Raw genomic sequence first — 21,417 nt, 5'->3', positions numbered from 1 at the left:
TTCACAATACCCGCGCACCACAAGACAAACGAATCCTGAATAGGCTCAATTCTGCAGTGAGAATGCCTTTAAAGCACATAGAAGTCAACTTTCGGAAGAAAGATTGACTTCTATTTCTCCTGACAATCACTCTATTTGGAATGTATTCAGAAAGCTCAAAAACAAAAACAAATCTCTTCCTCCTCTCCAAACAGATCTAGGCCTCATCTACACTGATGCAGAAAAAGCCGAAGCAATAGCAGAAAACTTAGACCAGCAATGTAAACTCTCATATGAACATCTAGACTGCAATCACATCTACGTGATCTATCGACATGTCAGACGTTCATTAAAATCTTCTGTAACCTGCTCCAATCAAACTGCACCCCGATTACCAGCAGAAATATATGATATAATCAAGAAATAAAAAATAATAAAAAGGCTCCTGGACTTGACAGCATCTCCAACAAGGTGATAAAGCTGCTGCCTCGTATAGCTATTGTACATCTGACCAACATAATTAATTCCATCCTCAGTTTCAAACATTTCCCTTCCTGTTGGAAGGTGGCACATATAATTCCAATTCATAAGACAGGAAAAGATCAGCACCTGTCTCAAAATTATCGCCCAATCAGCCTAATCTCAAATTTGGATAAAATTGCAGAGAAAGTTATTCTTACCAGACTCCAAGCCTCCGTATACAAGTTAAACATTCTTCCTAAAGAGCAGTTTGGGTTCCGTCAATTCCATAGTACCACACAACAGATACATAGACTAGTCGAATACATCTCAATTGGATACAATTGGCATCAATGCACTGGGGATGTTTTCCTTGACACAGCCAGTGCATTTGATAAAATTTGGCATTTCGGATTACTGCATAAACTGATCTCAACTGGAATACCATTGGAAATGGTTCACCTAATTAAATCATACCTTTTTGACAGGCACATGCAAATCAAGATCAGTGGTGCGGTTTCGGCACAGAAACGTGTCTTGGCTGGAGTCCCAGAAGGATCCTTACTAGCACCGATTCTGTTTTCCATATACATGTGTGATATCCCGCACAATCCATTGTCATCTATCATGGTCCTCTACGCGGATGATACAGCAATATTAGCCAGATCTCTACAGCCGCATCTTGCCATCAAAAAAAAACTACAAGAAAACCTATTACTGATCGAAAAATGGTTCTCCAAATGGAGACTGCAAGTGAGTCCCCAAAAAGGCGTAGCCATGCTATTCACCAGAAGACCGATGCTTCCTAAAGGGGACATCTTCCTAGTTAACACAAAAATCCCGTGGCAAACAGAAGCAAAATACTTTGGTGTACTACTGGACAGAAGGCTAACTTTCAGCTGCGATATCAAGGCTCTCTGCGTAAAGGCATCAAAAGCCATTGCTCAACTCTATCCACTAATCAACAGGAACAGTAGACTAAACACCAGAATCAAACTGCTTATCTACAAACTGATGGTTCGTCCTATACTCACTTACACTTATCCGGCTTGGAGCCATACCGCGGATACTAATATTCTCAAGTTACAATGAGTGCAAGATAAATGTCTACGAATGATCCTAAACGCTCCACGGTTCATAAGAAATGTGCAACTCCATCGAGACACAGATGTCCCCTATATTTACACTTTCCTGCAAAACTATAACAAGAACGTCCGTTCTTTTCAAAAGCATCTGAACACCCCAACAGGCTGGTTCAACTAGCTGCAATTACTTCAAACATAAAAGACCAAAAGCCATCTTAAACTACAATTCTGATATTTAATATTCAAGCCCGCTCAAATATTTCCAGTCACTGTTTCCCTATCAGAAATGTTAATCGTTAAAATTACAGCAGGGCCGGGAGAGATAGACATACCAGGGTAACGGATGACAATGCTGTAGCCAATGAAACTTTAACTGAGGCTCGGCTATTGCCGCTATCCAGCCATGACCAAAGCCTACAGCTAAATAACACACGATCCGCACGTTTTCTTCAATCAGATGAAGAGATAGAGTCAAGGACTCAGTCCATCTCAAAAAAAAAAAAAATGCAGCAGGGAATCTTATGAGAATTTATTATGGTCAAAATGTGCTAAATTTGATTCAAATTATTTTTTTTTAAATTTGTGAAAAAAACATTTTCAACATCGTTAGGTTTAATTTTGCCCTTTGGACACTGTCAAAAAATGGCAGTTTTTTTTTTTTTTTTGCTTAACTCACTCAGAGTTACTGTCTGCCAGATGCTAGGAAGTGTTTTTACATCCATAGTTGTCCAGGTTAGGAAAATGCTAAAAAAAACATAGGGAGATGCTCCGTATAACACTCCCAGAATAATCTATCGCTTTTGAATCTTAGTTTTTCAGGGTAACAGTTCTTCATCTAACATCATGAAAGGTACGTGGTCTAATAATCCACTTTGACTATAATAATGGGCAAACGAGTAGAAAGCCATTAGATCATTCCAAAATGCTAATAATTTCTTATATTAGAGTTTATGGGGGAGATTAAAAACCCAATAAATGCCAATTATAAACATCCTATAAACCAATCTCAAATCAGGAAATCTCGACCGTATAGTATGGGTAAAGGAAAAGAAAAATAAACTTGTTTATAGCATGCTTATACAAACATGTCCAACTTGTCTAATTTTACAGCTTTTAGAGTAGAGCAGTGGCTTTTCCCAGTTGAGCCAACGAGAGCTACCGATTGAACGATGTCACAATATGCATAGGACGAACGTAAGCGATCGCATGCGCACACACACACACACACACACACACACACACACACACACACACACACACACACACACACACACACACACACACACACACACACACACACACACACACACACACTACTCCTCATCTAGTGTTTGAAAAATGGAACAATTTTTCCATAATCTCTTAGCACTTTCAGTCCTTACCCGATTTGGGACGTGGGTCAACAACCCCACATCGCAAAAAGGAGGCCATTGGATGCAAAAGGGGTGACAGAATTATATTCTGGGTTTTTGACCGGTCAAAGAAAGTGTGCCGTTGATCTGGAAAACGAAACAGTAGAAGTGTTTGTTCCCTTTCTTTTGCACACTCCTCCCCATTGGAGATTGAAAGGGGACATATAAAGAACACTATAAGCTAGGGGATTTCCTTTTTTTTTTTTAAATCTTCATTACGAACTACACTTAATTTCAATCAAGTTTACTTTCACATATATTTTACATATGGTTTTTTTTTTGTCTGTTTCTGGCATCCTCGTTTTCAGGTAGAAGGAATTAGTTCTATAATTCTCATAATTTTCTTCTCTTTTTTCTTCTTTTAAGACATTTTAGAGTCTCCTGTCTTCATTTTATTTTCCTCCATTTCTTGACCATCTACTAAGAAAATTTGCTTAGAAAAGAGTACATTATATAAAAACATTATATAAAAACTTCAGTACTTCAGCATGCCCAAATATTGTCCCTTTGGTAACACATATATTGACGATATATAAAATACACTCTTCGTTTAGTACACGCAAGAATAATCTAATGCTATTACGAAAATAACATAAATTCATTTTACTCGTCTGACATCGGAAACAGAGATTGTTCCTCCATCTGGTGTACGTAAACAAAACGTATACTGTTACCATGGGAACACAGAGCATAACTTCAAAACAAAAATTATTTATTTTGTTTATTAAAGACGAGAACCAAAAAAAAAAAAAAAAAAAACGTTTTCACTGAACTAGTTCCTTGAAATATTTATACTTATTAAAAAATTATTAAAACACAAATGTGTTTGGGCTTAGAAGCACAGCATGACATATTGTATATTATGCTGTGGTCGGCGACAAACGTCTTAAATCTGCATTGACCCTTCTTTATTCTGAAATACTCATACGGCAAGATTGAGAAATAGAAAAACCTTCTTGGGCATTCAAAATGAATTTTGAACAAAAAACTAAAATAAATAAAATAAAATAAATAATAAATAAGCAGCTTAGCAGTGTTGCAGAGCATTACAAAGAATTAATCCCTAAATAAAACTGAAACTGTATAGCACTGCCATCTGGTGAGCTTAAAGTTAGTTAAATTTATAATTGCATGAAGATGATTTAGTTAGAAACAGAATAAAAATAATAATTAATTTAAAATTAGGTTTAGATTTTTTTGGCTTCTAATCAAGCGTATCCTATCCCCCTTGCAAAAAAAAAAAAAAAAAAAAAAAAAACCTCTAATAGTATATCAAAGCTGTAATGCGTGAGGAAGAATATCAATATTTTTTATTATTAAAAATTATTTCAAGATTTTGTATTTATATTTGGAAAATCTCAGTACATTATACATATAAGCACATTATGCACAAAGAATGTTCATTATTTGTAATTCTTCTTTCACTATGCCTTATCCCATGTTAAACGGGGTCGACGCACCGATCTTTAACTTCCTCTTCCAAGTTCTGCGGTCCAGGGCGTCCTTCGGACTCCATCCTTTTTCCCTAAGATCCTCTATCACCTTATCCCTCCACCTGAGCTTGGGCCTGCCTCTTTTCCTCCTTCCCTCCAACTCCATATACTCCACTCGTTTACCAACATACTCCTCACCCTTCCTCTCTACATGTCTGAACCACCTCAGCCTACTTTCTTGTATCTTCTTGCCAATTGATCCCACCTTAACCGTCCCTCTGATGTAGTCATTCCTTATCCTGTCCTTCTTTGTCACACCACTCATCCATCTCAACATCCTCATCTCCGCTACCTCCATCTTCCTCTCCTGTGCCTTTGTTATAGGCCACGTCTCCGCGCCATGAAGCATCGCCGGCCTCACTATCATCTTATACAACTTTCCTTTCCTCTTACAACTCACTCTCTTGTCGCACAGGACCCCGCTCATCTTCCTCCAGTTCATCCAGCCGCATGTTATTCACCATTCCTATCGACGACCGACCCAAGGTACTTGAATTTCTTCCCTGAAATTAGCCTTTCACCCTGAAGTCTGACGAGGATATGATCATATCCTCGTCACTCCCCGTTGACATATATTCAGTCTTTTCCCGGTTAATTTTCATGCCTCTCTCCTCCAATGCCTTTCTCCACTCTTCCAGGGTATTTTCAAGCTTCTCTCGGGATGATTCGCATAAACAATGTCGTCGGCAAACAGCATGCTCCATGGTGCCTCCTTCTCGACATCCTCCACTAGTACATCCATGACCAGGTCAAAGAGGTAGGGGCTCAGAACTGACCCTTGGTGTAGCCCTACGACAATGGGGAACCCTTCTGTCATGCCCACACTAGCCCTGACCTGAGTTTCTGTTCCCTCATACATCTCCTTCACCATCCTCACGTACTTCTCCGACACCCCCTTCTTCCTCATACACCTCCATACCTCCTGCCTAGCCACTCTGTCGTATGCCTTTTCCAGGTCTATAAACACCATGTGCAGCTCCACTTGCATCTCTCTATATTTCTCCATCAATCGCCTTAGCGCAAATATCGCATCCGTTGTCCCTCTTCCTGGCATAAATCCAAACTGCTCCTCACCAATTTTCGTTTCCTGCCGTATCCTTCCTTCAATTACTCTTTCCTATATCTTCAATGTGTGTGTGACATCAGCTTGATCCCTCTATAGTTGTCACATTCTTGAACATCTCCTCTTCCTTTGTAGATTGGGACGAGAATACTTTTCCTCCATTTCTCTGGTATCTTTTCCTGTTGGGCTATTTTCCTCATCAGATCCCATAACATATCCACGCCCTCACTGCCCAAACTTTTCCACACTTCCCCAGGTGTCTGGTCTGCCCCCACAGCCTTTCCATTCTTCATTTTTCTCAGACCCAATCCACTTCCTCTCTACTTATGTCTTGCACCGATCTCTCGTTTGCCACTCCATCCTCAGACGAAGTTGAAAGTTACAAATAGCTAGGAGAGCTGATGGTTATTTTTTTTGTTTATGCAGAATTGATGTATAAGAATTAGAAACTTATTAAAAATAACAAGCTCCAATATAAAATCCGGAAGTCTTTTTGAATATCTATTTTTGTGACAATGTTGTATAGTTAAATTTAGAACTCTATGAATTTAATTTAACTATACAATGTTGTATAGTTAAATTTAGAACTATGAATAAAAATTCAGTTAAACTGTAATTGGTGAAGATGCTAAAAAAATAAATAATAAATAAATATAATAATAATCGAATTTTTATTAACAAAAATAAATTAAATCAAGCAATCTTTTGGATATTTTTGAAAATTAGCGATTTTAACAGTATTTATGGTAATTCTGAAGATGAGCCCCACTGATAGACAAAGTTGACTACGGAAATTTTGATTTACCGCACAGCACTCTTAAATATCTTAAACCTAGGTAAAAGGCAGTGACAGACAACTAGACCTGTTAATGGGGAAAATAAGATGGGAATTCCACAGCCGTATCAGGCTGGAATATTCGCGAAAGAAAATGAACATTCCTCAACAAAAACAGTCATTAAACGAATTAAATCAAAATTTATAAAATATCAATAAATTATATTCGAAAAATTATTTTATTGAATCAATATTCACAGAAAGAAAATGAAAACAATATTCGCCCCACTAAAGAACTTCCTGAAAAGCAACGTCTGAGTTCTCCACACATACGGTAATTGCACTTTCATTTAAAATGCGTTTTTAAAATAGAGTTCAGAGAGAACATTTCCCATTGCAGTTTTAACATACAAAATTGGCTGTTATGGAAAAATGTAACTTATTCAAGCAAACTATAAAAAGATATGAATATATATCTTTTTATAGTTTGTTTTTATATCTTTTTAATATGCATTGTTCAAACACCAATAATTGCGAAATGTATGCAATTTTTATTTCATATAAGAGTACTAAATGCCAAATCAGCCTGCAGCAGAATTGTCAGCTTAGTTCAAAATTATGTTACGCCATTAAACTCAAACCTTGCGTGAAGCAGACGAAGTTGAAAGTTACAAATAGCTAGGAGAGCTGATGGTTATTTTTCTTGTTTATGCAGAATTGATGTATAAGAATTAGAAACTTATTAAAAATAATAAGCTCCAATATAAAATCTCGAAAGTTTTTTTGAATATCTGTTTTTGTGACAATGCTGTATAGTTAAAGTTAAAAATCTATGAATAAAAATTCAGTTAATAATTTTAATATGGAATAACTGTATTCGAGGGGCATATGGAACTCCATGGAATACTGTTTACGCAAATTAGAAAAATGGGGATGGATATTAAACTGGTGCTGTGGATATGAGAATGGCTCACGACAGATATCTCATGGACAAGCAGATGCAGATGGATGTCAGTTCAATTTTGGGATTAAAAGATTACCAGCTGTGTACCCATTGATGGAACTGTACTCCAGGAAATTGATGAGGATAGGGACTTAGGGGCGTTGGTGTGGACAGAGAGTTGAACTTCAGAGGGCCTATTACTTGGTTATTGAAGAACCAAGTAATATGCTCAATAAGATACACCCACATCTGGATTACTGTGGTCTAGTCTGGTCACCTGGATTCCTTAGAGATGAGGAAGTTGTAGAAGAGGGTTCAGAGGTGAGTGACCAAGTAGGTGAGCGGTGTACGGAATGCTCCCTACATTGATAAATTGAGAGTTTGGATTGCAGAGGCTGGTTGATAGGCAGAGAAGATCCTAATGGCCAACCTCTACAAAATGATCACTCAGTAATTAATCTATTTCATCAGGTTCTGTTACCTTTATGCCAGCAGAATTCAAAGATAATTTTCCAGAATTATATTTTTTCTACTCGCTACATAGCGAAACAATTTCTGTATTCTGACACACTATGAGGAAAATCTAAAAAAGAGGGATTTTAATATTTTTTAAGATCCGAGGAATAATATGAAGTAGAGCATTTCTATTTTTGATGACTAATTCTGCACCGGTACCGAAATATCCTGGATTTGTTTATTAGTAATTGTCCATTAGCTTTGTTTGGTCTACTTCGAACAAGTCATTGGCTGCCCTACTGAAAGAAAGATCCCGAGACAGACTTTCACGTTTTCTGGTCGTTGAAAATAATTATTACGCCAGGTAAGCGTGTTTCGGAATGCTCTACTTCATGCGCTTCCTGTAGAAACCAGACCACCTGTGATGGAACCACCGATACGGAAGCAGTACCGAATCTAGATCAGTTAAAAACTTGCCAGCCATAACAAATGTGCTTTGAATATCTCTGATACATGACAGACGGAAGCAGATCCCAATCATTGTTTATTCAAATGTCGTTATTCGTCATATGTCTAACGAAATGTGATAGTTCCTCACACATTCAGCTATACTCATATTACCAGGCAGGCCATCTAAGTATGGGCTCATTTGAGTGATCAGAACTGCCAGAGAGAGACAGGGTATACTTAAATATCTGTCTGGAAAATTTTAAGAAATAATTTTAAATTAATATACATACAATACACACGCACATTATCTGTGTGTATAATTAATTATACACAGATTATATATATATATAATAATTAGATATATCATTAAGCAAAAAAAAAATTTCCCCAATAATAACTGATATTTTTTAATGTTTATTTTAACACCTTTTTAAAATATGAATGATATTAATTTTAACCTTTCTGTTTAGAAAATTGTTGAACATAATTGGAAGTAATGAATCAATCGACCGTGAGATGCGGTGATTGATTCATCCAATCCAATACCCTTAGAGGGTAAATGGACGGCAATGCTGTAGCCAATGAAGTTCTAACTGAGGCTCGGCTATTGCTGTTACCCTCCTGCCATGATCAGAGCGTTAATAGCTCAATAACACCTTATCCCTACACTGTCCTCTACAGATGACGGGGAAGATGAAAAGCATTCTTGCTTCGCCCCTTTAAGCCAGTCCTTATAAGGACTATATAAGAAAATTGTAGAACCTGGATGACTCGGGAGAACGATAATCGACCGTGAGATGCGGTAATTAATACCCTTGGAGGGTAATGGATGGCAATGCCATAGCCAATGAAGTTCTAACTGAGGCTCGGCTATTGCTGTTACCCTCTTGTCATGATCACAGCTTTAATAGCTCAATAACACGTTATCCCTACACTGTCCTCTACAGATAACGGGGAAGATGAAAAGCATTCTTGCTTCGCCCCTTTAAGCCAGTCCTTATATAAGGATATAAAAAAATTGTAATTTCAAGTACTCAAGACTTTTGTAATGGAAAATACATTATAAATTATACTAGTGATTTTTTATTTTTTATTTTATTTTTAAAATTGATTTTATGCTCCCACATAACGTTATCTATAATTCAACTCTGCTTATTTATCAGTGCACGGCAATACTTAATATCAGCGTGCATAGTTGTTTTTACTGAGCTTAGGTTATTTCCCTTTTTATTCACAATTAAATCTAATGTAAAAACATCAAATTAAAAATCGATCATATGGATATCAATCAGTTTAAGCACTTAAGTATTCGCAAAATTTTTACTTGCAATATATTTTACTACACACAGAAAAAGAATTACATTATAAAAAAGGAAATACAAACAATTTCGTTGACCCAGATCTTTTTCTTGAAAAAAAATTGTGATATTTTTATCGTCAATTGCATAAGAAATAATTACTTACCAAAATAATCTGTATTACAATATCAAAGAGAACTGACTGTAATCTTTAAATAGAAGAGAATTTCTGTTCCTTGATTTACTTCGTCTTAAGACTAGGAATAGGTTATTATACAAACACTTAATCATTTGGTCAAGCATATACACACAGAGATTTTAATATAGAGATTCTGACATTGCCAGTCTATGCATATTACTTATCAGCATAATGAGGATGCTTCCTAATAATAAACTTAAATCATATCATTACACACATAATCAGAGCATTTCGCATTTATAAAAAATAAGTTCCGGTATTCTAAGACATTCCTGCGCAATAAACTTAACGGCAGCTCGTCCTATTCCATATTAAAGAACGTGAGCTGTTTTAAGAACGTAACGGTAGAATCGATCGTCTGCTGCATGCTGACCACGAGATGACGTCAGACATGGTTCATTTAACGTAGGAAGCAAAGGAACTCTAACGGAAGAATCAAAAAGGTATTAATGTAGCGGTGTAGGTGAAAAAGAGAACGCTTCAATGTTATTGGGGGGGGGGGGATGACTTAAAATCATGATAACTAAAAAATTAATAACATTTTCACCGGATAGTTTACCCCTGAGGAATGCAGTAATTCGTTAGACAATATTCCTAATTTAAAATTATAATGCTAGCTTTGTCCATGACAATTTTTTATTATTTTTATTTATTTATTTTTAACATTTTATTATTTCTCAGATAAATTTCATACATTATATGAACACATTTATGCATAACAAATACTTTCTCGTACATATTTTTTTTAAATAATAATAACTGTTTACAACGTATATTATTATAATATTCATAATGATGATTATTACAGATGTTTCTTTGCAATTTTATACTCTATATATACAATATCAATTGATATAATCACTTTATATTGCATACTTTTGTTACAGTTATTACATACATTACATACATTACATAAGCGCCTCCGTAGCGTAATTGGAAGAACGACGGTACATTGTGCCCTTCGATTGGAATAGGCCTAAGTTCGATTCTCGTCGCGACAGGAGGAATCTTTATCTGGTCGATTTCAATCGATGGTGAGTTAGCCGATCTCATACGGAGGTAGCAGGGTTTTTTCTCCCCGAAACTCGGGTTTTTCATCCCGCATACATACAAATCGGCCCTTCAGAACACACGCAATTTACAGACAAAAATTACTAGTTGTGGTGGTGTTGGAGGTGGGCGGTAGATGGCGTTGATTCGTAGTAGAGGTAAGGTGTAGAGACAGTTGAAGATGTCCTCCCGCGAGGAGTCTTCGGACTCCTTGGAGGTATCAGGAATAATAATAATAATAATAATAATAATACACTTGATTACATATGATACATTAATTACATTTGTTTTCATATAATACATACATTACATACATTGGTTTACATGTGATACGTACATTGCATGCATTTGGTTACATATGATACATCTTGGATGAGAACTAATTTCTCTGCTTTCATCCTTGAAGCTTATATGTAAGCTTATCTGAGGATGACACCAGTTGGTTATTATTTATTGTTTTTTTTTTTTTTTGCTGTGTTGGGAAGCTACGAAATCTATGATTCAGAAATTCGAGAGAGAGAGCGCGCGCGCACACACACAATAATTTGGAATGTATTGATGCTTTCTGAACTGGAAGCCTGAACGAATATATTGTGTTTCATTAAATTTGTATGGTATTTTGGGTGCGTGTTTCTTGTTCATAGTATGTCCTTAGAACTCTTTTTCAGGCTATTGTAGTTTGTAAGGTTTCTGTATTCAAAAGGTAATTTGTTTATCATGTCTGGGATGTAGAAGTTTCGCGTGGCCTTTCCGTAGTGATTATTGTATTATATATAACAAGACCTCAGACAACTAATTATATGTGATATAATTAGTTGTCTGAGGTCTTGTTATACGGTATGTATTTCTAACTGTCCTGTAGTTGGCATCGAAATAATGTTTTAGCAAAGCTCCATATTGACATAAATGTTTTGCTGTCAGTATTTTGTGTTCTGACATTGCAATGTATATAAGGTCGTTATTTTCTCTTTGTTCCCAAAAGATCAGTTTTATCATTTTGTACTGTAGCGACATTAATCTATTTAATTTGTAGGGTGCACTGAAAGCATACGTTGGTATAGCGTATCTCAGTGTATTTTGGCATAGTGCTTTGTATATTAGTGTTTTTAGGCGTGTGGGAACTATGTCTTTTAACCTGTAGAGTTTGCCACTTATTGTTCGGAATTTGTTGTGTAGATGGTTTATGTGGCTATTCCAGTTCATATCTGCATCGAAGTAAATTCCAAGGTATCGTATTGTTTCAACCTGGGTGATTGTAGTGGTTTTGCTGTTTTGTGTGCTTTTTATGTTGGAAAGTGGATGTTGGATGGTTATATATTTGTTATCAACTGGTCGAGTCAGTGGATTTCTAAATATCATTAATTTTGTCTTTTCTGAGTTTAGGTGTATGGAGTTTTTCGTGAGCCAGTCTATGATCAGATTTATGTCATGTTGCATATTTGTTTGGGCTATGCTTGCGTTATTATGGATGGATATTATTGCTGTATCGTCAGCGTATTGGAATATCTTACCTTTGAGTGGTAGCTGATTAATATCGTGTGTGTGTAAACCTTGAATAGAGTTGGGGAGAGTACAGCTCCCTGTGGTACTCCACAGGTTACTGGTAGCTCTGTGCTTCGGTTTTCCCGATACGTGTGATATGCTTTCTATTTTGAAGGTAGTTTGTAAACCACCTGAAGAGGCCCGTCTATTCCAACATGCCTCAGCTTTTCTAACAATGTTTGATGTGATGATTTGATGAATAATAATAATAATAAATTATATTGCTAGCTTTGTGCATGACTTACTTTTTTATATAGGAGGCTTTTTAAATTGCATTTATTTATTTATTTTTAATTATATACCATATCCGCTACTGAGAATATAAATACGTGGCCGATATAAATAAGGATATAAATAAGTGGAGCATATAAATACAATTGCTGCTCTAAAACATTTAGTGTTGTTACACTTGTAAGTGGAAGTAAAATAGCCATTCTTCAATACTCAGCAGTGTCCAGGGTATATAAAGAATGGCCAAACAACCAGAAAATATCCACTTCGTCGATGGTAGCAGCAGACGAAGGATTATAAGACTCGTTATCTAAAAATTGTCATCATACAACCTGTCCGTGGAAGATATTCAAAAAACTACGGGTCCTCTTTTATTAGATTTGCAAAAACAGGGACCTGATCATATAAAAGGGAATATCGGTTATAATAGAAGATGCATTTCATATAACAAGATTTTTTCAGCGAATAAAGGATTTTTGTTGTCACAAGTTTCTTCTCGGATAGCTATTTCATTATGTAGGTGGCCCCCATTTCTGCTTTTTAGAAGTTTGTCACGTTAGTTAAACATTCAGTGAGCGTATAATCTAGATTTTTTTACTATCTTACAATCAGGCAATTGAAAGGAAACATTTCATTTTCACAAAAGAAAAAAATAAGTGGAATGAAAGAACGCCCGAGTGTACGGAACAATATTAGTTTAGTGACCTATTTTTTGTCAGTCAGCTTCCTGAAAAGAGTGGGTCGTGTAGCTGACTAAACAATTATTACTCACTCTAAATAGATACATTAAAATCAGTTTTTCTTAATATGATGATTTGGGCATTCTGCCTCTGTACGTAGCCTCCTCTCTCAATACACAAAATGATTTTTGTATATTTGAAAAAATACAGAACTTTTCTATGTTTAGAATTTTTCACATATATATGCATATCTCCACATATTGTGAAAATAAGGCTATCCTGCAATTATGTAGACCAAATAATTCTTGAATTGTATGAAATAAAGGAAATTTATCATATTATTACTGTAATTACATGACACTTCAATGTAGTCAAAGGGCTCAAGCAGCTCGTACATGGGCACTGCAGAACTGCAGCACCCCCAATTTTTCTCGATATATAAATATATTTATTAATTTATTTATATTTGCTTGTAATATTTACTTTTATCATCAACAATCCTATACAATTCTCTTATTTTGTATAAGAATAATAAAAATCCCTCTTGTAGCACTTAGGAGGGCGCTAGCAGCACTGTGTTTACCACAGTGACATATTGCTACGCGAGCATATGCACGTCATTGTGAGATGCGAGCTATTAGTGTAATGCGGCTCTATCCGTCGCGCAGTTCCACTGTTGTTTATATGCAGTTTGTGCCAGTAGTAGAGTGTTCGTAGTGCTTATCGTGTTTACTCCGTCTCTTTAAATATTTGGACATTACAATTAAATCCTTTAATTGTAATGTCCAAAAATTGTAAATCCATTCCTTTAATTGTAATTAAAGGAATGGATTTACAATTATATTTTAGTAATTTTGAATTATTCCAAACTGTATAATTTTATCGATAATAAACAATATTTTTTCACTTAAATATAAAGAGCTAATAAGCTTCATTTCGGCGATATAAACAATATTTTAAATTAAGGGGATATAAAATCCACATTGTTTTAAAACCGAATAAGAAACTCAAAGATTGGAATCAGAGAGTTTCATGCCGAATATAGTAAACTATAAAGTATCGGCGAACACTAGCGTGAGCTAATGCAAGTGACCCTAGTACGTAGTACAATCTCGGACAACTCGTTGCAAAGGCGGGAAAAGTTCAGATCGCTATTCTTAGGTAATTTCCATAATGTAAAAACACATTTCCTAGGAAATGTATGCAGAGTATATAAGTTCTTTTCGCTATACACTTTGGTTTATGATCTAGCTACTCACTGATGAAGCCTCAAAAAAGGCTGAAACCGGTCTGGGCAGTGACCTCCCTCCATAATGTAATAACAGCATACATTTCCTAGGAAATGTGTTTTTACATTATGGAAAATACCTAAGAATAGCGATCAGAACTTCACCATCTTTGCTGCGAGTTGTCCGGTATTGTACTACGTACTAGGGTCACTTGCATTAGCTCACGCTAAGTGTTCGCCGATACTTTATAGTTTACTATATTCGGCATGAAACTCTCTGATTCCAATATTTTTTCATGTTTAATTTTTACCATAATTTTGATATTTTATCCAAACACGTATACACTGTACTTATAGTGTGTATGTATATTTCGAAAGTTGCAGCACCCCCACGATTCGAAACCACGAGCCGCCACTGCTCATTACATAAGTCATCATACTATTCCATCTACTTAATAGTAGCAGTGTAAGGTATTAATTGTGAGTGTTCTCTGGTCGCTTTGCCTGTATTTCGGATGAGAAACTCTAGTTTCTGGGAGAAAAATGCTGCTACCTTTGTATGAGATCAACTAACTTAAATTCATCTGGAAAAAGTCCAAATAAAGATTCCTCTTAATACGACAATAATCGAACTCATGTCTTTTTCCAATCGAAGGGTGCATTGTGGTACCGTTTTCAACTCTTCTATGGAGGTACTTATTTTTGAACCACCCTTATATCAAAATCGGTTCGTGGTTTAATATTCTTAACTTGAGCTGAGGAAAGTGCATTGTATTAAGTTTAATTTTAAATTTTGAAAAATAAGAAATCAAAGACAACAACGAGCTTCAAAATTTAAAGAGGAAATGAATGGCTAAAATTAAAGAAAGATTTTAAAATTAAATTAAAAATGAATCATTGAGGAAGATATTTCATTTCAGGCTTATCTGATTAAAATGAAACAGGGAAGCATTTCTTTATGAAAAAATAAAAGGAAGCCTACCGGCTATTTCTTTATTTACGCTCTACATTTTTCTTTCTCTCCTTTCTGGGCACGCAAAGATGTGGAACATAGAAAGGACACAATTTCATCGTTATATCTGTAATAAATGCAGATGTCACGAAGGTGACAGAACCAGGACTAAAGTAATTGGCTAGAGTAGATCATGTAGACCAGGGATTCTCAACCTATGGTACGCGTACCACTGGTGGTTCGTGAAGTACTGCCTTACTGGTACATCTAATATCTTGAATTAAATATAGTAGTAGCCCACTGGAAAAAGGCTGAGAACCCCTGATGTAGACGATATACTCTTAAAGGTATGATATCCCACGATGGCGTCATATATTCCCTGGGACCTGCTATTGCTTCTTCCACACATGGCACTATGCTATAGGTCTTGTAACCTTTCGTTAGCAAGTCATTATATAAAATTCACGGGCGTATATTCCTAGTGGGCTATGTGTGCTGTGCACATCTACGGAATAGCAATATCACCAATATTATATTTTTGCATTTATCGTTAAACACTTCCCTTAATAGGCTTCGCGTGATTCCTAAAATTAAGCACAATCTAATACTTCATGAATTGGACACTTTTCGATGCAAACATTGCATCACATTCGCGTTAATAGCCCGGGTGTGCAGTCACAAATATGGAAACCTTTGAACTCTTTTTACGAATGTACAGATGGCACAGCGGGTCAAATTCTTAGCGTCGTTCCAGTCGTTTTAAACCACCCAGAAGGCGAAACTCATGACAAATGTCATCCAAATGACATTTGTCACGAGTTTCTGTTTTTGTTTTCTGAGTTTCATCTGTTTCGCGTGAACTGATGCGTTTAGGATACCGATATACAAAAAACGACACATAAAGACGTTTCAAATTTCGGCTTATCTTTATATATATATATATATATATATATATATATATATATATATATATATATATATATATAACCAAAATCTCAATTTGAATACGGTCATGGTATTTAAATAGGATTTCGGCCCATGTGTTATGAAAATGTGAAAGAGACAAAGAGACTGGGAAGGTATCTAACCAGGTCAATGAAAGTAAGTAATAGCAGTGCCAGGTCGATCCTCCGCAGCTCAGTGGATTTCGACGGAGTCCTTTGGTTGGAAAGATTATAGTTTGAATCCCGTCTATGACGAGCGAAACCTCTATCAGGGATTTTTAGTCAAAAGGTAAGTTAGGCAGTCTCATATGGTGGTAGAGGGTTTTATAAGTTCGCCCACAGATTCGAGACCCTTCGACACTTCTGCGCATGTCAACAGAAGGAGAATCCATTCCGATAATAGGATAATCAATCCGTATTGTGGGATGAGTTGTTTGTTATTACCAGTCGGAAAATTAATTTTTCTTTTATAATCCTAGTAGTTAACCATGTTGCTTGTATAACAGTTGGACAATTTTACGTATAAAGCACGTGATTTCGCGTGTTGGCAACCAATTCGTACGTCCTTCATTTCTTTCTGCCCTTCAGCATGAATCGACTATTCTTGGCAAGACGCCAAGCAGAGACCTACAAACTGTGGGCGAACTATACTCCCGGAAACTTGTTTTTTAACTCCTTCAAAACAAACTAATCGCCCACCGTGAACTTACATAGGATACTAATTGTGAGATGGAAGGGATTAGAGCCTCACATTCATGATATTATAAATGATTTGAAGAGCAATATTGAGTTAATTGCTGACTGCTAAATTAGGGATTCCACCCTCTGTTCAAAAAGAAACCGAACTTTTCATAGAAAATAAAAGACAGGCCAGTTATAATTATTCAAATCCTTTATTTCAATCAATATACTCTTCCTCAGCTTCGATACAGCGTTTTCAAGGTCAATTAATTCGTTGAATGAGTTTTTTATATCGATTTTTGGGATACTGTTGAGGGTCGTGGTTACTGCCGCTTGAACGTTTTCAGTGGTGTCGTATCGCTTTCTTTTCATCGGCAAATGAAGTCGGGGGAAGAGAAAGAAGTCACAGGGTGCAAAATCAGGTGAATACGGCTAGTGATCCAACACACAAACTTGGTTTTTTCTCAAAAACTGTCTCACAATGTTCGAACGATGAGATGGTGCATTATCGTGCAAAAGTGACCAGCTGCCTGCATCACGACATTAGCGCCGTACGCGACGAATTCTCGCTATCAATCGCTTCAAAACTTCGAGATAAAACTCACCATTGACCGTTTGGCCAGGCAGAACGAATTCTTTGTGGATAATGCCCTTGGAATCCTAGAACCGAAACAGCATTGCCTTTACTTTTGACTTCTCCAAGGAACTTTTTTTTTTTTTCGGATACCCCTCTTCTGGTGGTCTCCACTCAGCACTCTGGCGCTTCGTTTTGGGCTCATACTCAAAACACCACGTGTCTTAATAGTAACGATCGTTTCAAGGGAGTTTGAGTCCTTACGAGCGGTTTTAATGAAGTCCTTGCAGTGTTCAATTCGATACATTTTTAGTCGTCAGTCAACTTGTGGGGAACAAATCGCGAATTCAATTTACGAAGGCCCAAACTCTCGCTCAAAATGTTGTGCACAGTTGCACTTTGAAATGAAAAGATTTCAATCCGCATTATATTCATGGAGTTGCTTTACTACACTGATGATGCAGGGTTTTGGACCAGTTTTTGGACGTCCCGGCTTTTCGTCGTCTTCAAGCGTCTCACAACCACTTTGAAATCGCTTAAATCACTCGTAAACTTGAGTACGGGATAAGCATTCATTACCTATGCTTTATGAAGCATTTGATGCGTTTCGGTAAAACATTTACCAAGTTTAACACAAAAGTCAATCGCAGCTCTCTGTTTGAAACTCATTTTCCGACCGTTCGTCAAGGGTTTTGACGAACTGTCGGAAAATGATTCGTATTATACGAATTAAAATGGAGTTTCATGGAGTTACTTTGCTACACTGATGATGCCATGGTTTTGGTGTGATGGATGGTGGACATAGAGTTCTACCTCAAAGGACGTATTGCAAAAGTGGAGATAATAACTCCAAATTCACTTGAAAGTTGAAAAATCTTTTTAAGGTATTGTGCGCAGATTTAGTTGTTTGGAGATACAATATTGGGAAATTAGAAAAATTCAACTGAAAAGTGGGTGACCGAAATAAGATTTTGAGACGACTCAGTGGAATGCTCTGCATGTGAGAATAGACTGAAGACTTATGAGTTCTAAAAATTGATTGATAGATGGAGGAAGAAGGATCTGACAGAAAAGTTAAGTTGTTAAATGGGTTGTATAGAATAAATGGACGGAAAATTTTTCAATACATAACAGGAAAGGAAAAACAATGTATCATCATTGGAAGCTGAGTAAAGGTGTGGCTATTAAGGATGTCAGAGTTCTTTCTTGGGAATAAGTAGACTGTTACATGGGACGTTCGTCAGTGAATGAATTTAAGAAGAAATATAATTATTGTGTGAATAATGATTCGTGAGGGTCTCATGAAAAGAGTCTTTGGTATGAATGGAGATGTCTGGTTAATAATTATATTTTTTATATTACATTTATGAACTATAAACATGGCTAAATCTACCCAGAATGGAATTGTCTTTCTTATTACAGTCTAGTATTTTAATATCCATCGAATTCTATACTGCCAGAAGAAATATAGTAATGCGTTCGTTTCTTGACCCTGACTAGAGAAACCATTTTCAGATTCTCCAGTTCAATCTTTGCTCAAGTAAAATGTTTTTTTATTTTCTCCAAAATTCAGGTTATTAATCCCTAAATGAGAAAAACTGGCAGTAGAGCTCAATGTTTCAGACAACAGTACAAGTAGTGTTAGGGTTTAGGATTATGAGATGGCGGCAGTTGTCTGCCATATTCTCTCCCTGATGATTTGAAAATAATCAAACAGCAGCGAATTCGGTTATTGATGACAGATAAGGGTGGAGCCGTGTGCCCACCGATTTCCAAAAGTTAGAAAGAAAAGAGTGTTTTCTAATCCCTTTGGTGAATAAAAAGGAGTTACGCAATTTATTTATTTATTATCTGTATATCCCGGCAGCGTTTCTTAATGCCAACTAAAAGGAAATAAAATTTTATTGCCTAAATTTAGCCCTTTGGCAATTAAAATGCATTAAAATTATTTATTTTAATAATAGTAATAATAATTATTATTACAGCAATATTTATGCGATACTTTTAAACGCTGTTAAACATTTTGTCTCCAAGCTGTCGATTCTTCAAGCCAGTCTGTCTTTTAGAATAATCGCCAACCAATCACAAATTGCACCTCTTCGTAGAAAGCAAGAATGACGTCATTCCTTAAGCGTTTATTTTAATATTTATCGTTAAACTTCCTAAAAATTAAACTTCCTAACAGTCAATAATTCATTGTCAAGAACGGCGATAACTTTATTAATCATATTAAAAATTCGTCATACATTGGTATAGATTTGATGCAAATTCCATTTGATGGATACATCGAAAAATGCATCCATACTAATAGTTTTTTTATTATATTTTTTTTAAAGTGAAGATCGTTTGAAAGTTTAAAAGAGTACAAACGCGTACAAAATATGATGCACATCATCTGAAAGTATAAAATGAAAGAAGAGTCAAACGACAAACAGGAAAAGAAGAGTAAATGTGGGGTGAAAAATCCTGTCATCTCCATATGAGACTGCTAAATGTCCTTCAGTTGAAATGCCCTTATAAAGGTTCTTGTCCAAGGTGGGATTCGAATCCATGCTATTGCAGTTAAAGAGCATGTCGATCCTGAATGAGAACTGTCAAGTTGGTATCCCATTAGCTTTGGAGAACTCAGTATCTGATATTACTAAATGACAATATTTTATTTACTTATACGTCCGCCAGGTTAGCCTAGTGGCTGTGCGCTTCGCAACCATATACCTGGGAAAGGAGTGTCCTGGGTTCGGTTCCAGTCGTGATGTCAGGAGCTTAGGATCTTTCTAAGACATAGCCAAGTTAGTCAGTTTTGGGCGTGAACTGCAGGGTTTTTCTCCCCAGTTTATTTGGGGTTTCTCCTTCCCCAAGTAGACAAACCGGCCCCCTTGAACACATACATCTAGACATAGGATTCACTGGGAAGCATAGGGCTAGCCAACTTATCCTCGGGACGGGTACGGTTTGGAAGGGCTAAAGATAGCTCCATAACAGGCCAGTAGGCCTATACGAAAAAGGAAGAAAAATATTATTAATAATAATCATAGTAAATATCACCGAAGAAATGTTAGATAACATATATTATATTATTAAACTTTTAATAACTTCTAATGCTTCTAACTTGTTGGAAGGCATGCACTGCCAATCTCCAATCTTCAGCCTTCGCTCGTAGTGAGCTCAGACTATCATTAAAAGTTTCGAGAGAGAGAGAGAGCTACAGACAATTGCTACCATCTCGTTGCACTAAACTTAACCCTCGTATTATTGTCTATACTAATATGTCATACGGTCGATTTTTTAAGCTGCTTTGCAAACCCGAGTTTATGGAAGAGATACCTTACTTGGGAGTGCCAGAGATCGAACCTCTAGATCGGACAAAGAGAGACCTAGAAAATGTTTTATTTATTTAGTCGACGACTAGAATCGTAACTAGACTAGTCTTTCTTCAGACAGATTAATGCTGTGGAAGCAACCACTAATTCCACAGGGTTACACAGAATATCATCTCTTACCATGTTATTATGATTCCATGTGATGATTGTTGGGCATCGATTTCACTATCAAAAGCAATTATTTCTGCTTTTAAGCATTACTGTTATACAAAAAGATATAAAAAGGCATTTCAGATTCTTTTAATGATATATCAAACCGCGACTCGCATGAGCTATGTAGTACATCGACTGAAGTTTTTTTTTTTCAGGTTTGCTTGGCGGAGTAGAACAAGATACCGCGTTATGGATACAATGAATAATGCAGTTTCTTTTTAATACTTATAAAGACACACACACACACACACACACACACACACACACACACACACACACACACACACACACACACACACACACACACACACACACACACACACACACACACACACACACAAAATTTTACCGAGATTGTTGTCTATATCTCAATGCAATGTGCGAATATAT

At 36.3% G+C, this 21,417-nt stretch overlaps 1 protein-coding gene across 1 annotated transcript in view; it reads right to left on the bottom strand.

Moving 5' to 3' along the window:
• LOC150102164 (uncharacterized) overlaps nt 1-9,899 on the bottom strand; it is a 58,060-nt gene extending 48,161 nt beyond the window's left edge. Inside the window, exon 1 of the mRNA XM_090399312.1 lies at nt 9,580-9,899. The gene's annotated coding sequence lies outside the window, so the exon portion shown is untranslated. The remainder of the gene's footprint in view (nt 1-9,579) is intronic.
• Between the last annotated feature and the right edge of the window lie 11,518 nt (nt 9,900-21,417).

Source organism: Typopeltis vanoorti, chromosome 10 (genome assembly GCF_054136105.1).
Source record: "Typopeltis vanoorti isolate ZY-2024b chromosome 10, IOZ_Tvanoo_1.0, whole genome shotgun sequence".
Lineage (NCBI taxonomy): Eukaryota > Metazoa > Arthropoda > Arachnida > Uropygi > Thelyphonidae > Typopeltis > Typopeltis vanoorti.
The sequence above is the reverse complement of the archived record's forward strand: the minus strand, read 5'-3'. Positions and strand labels throughout refer to the sequence as shown.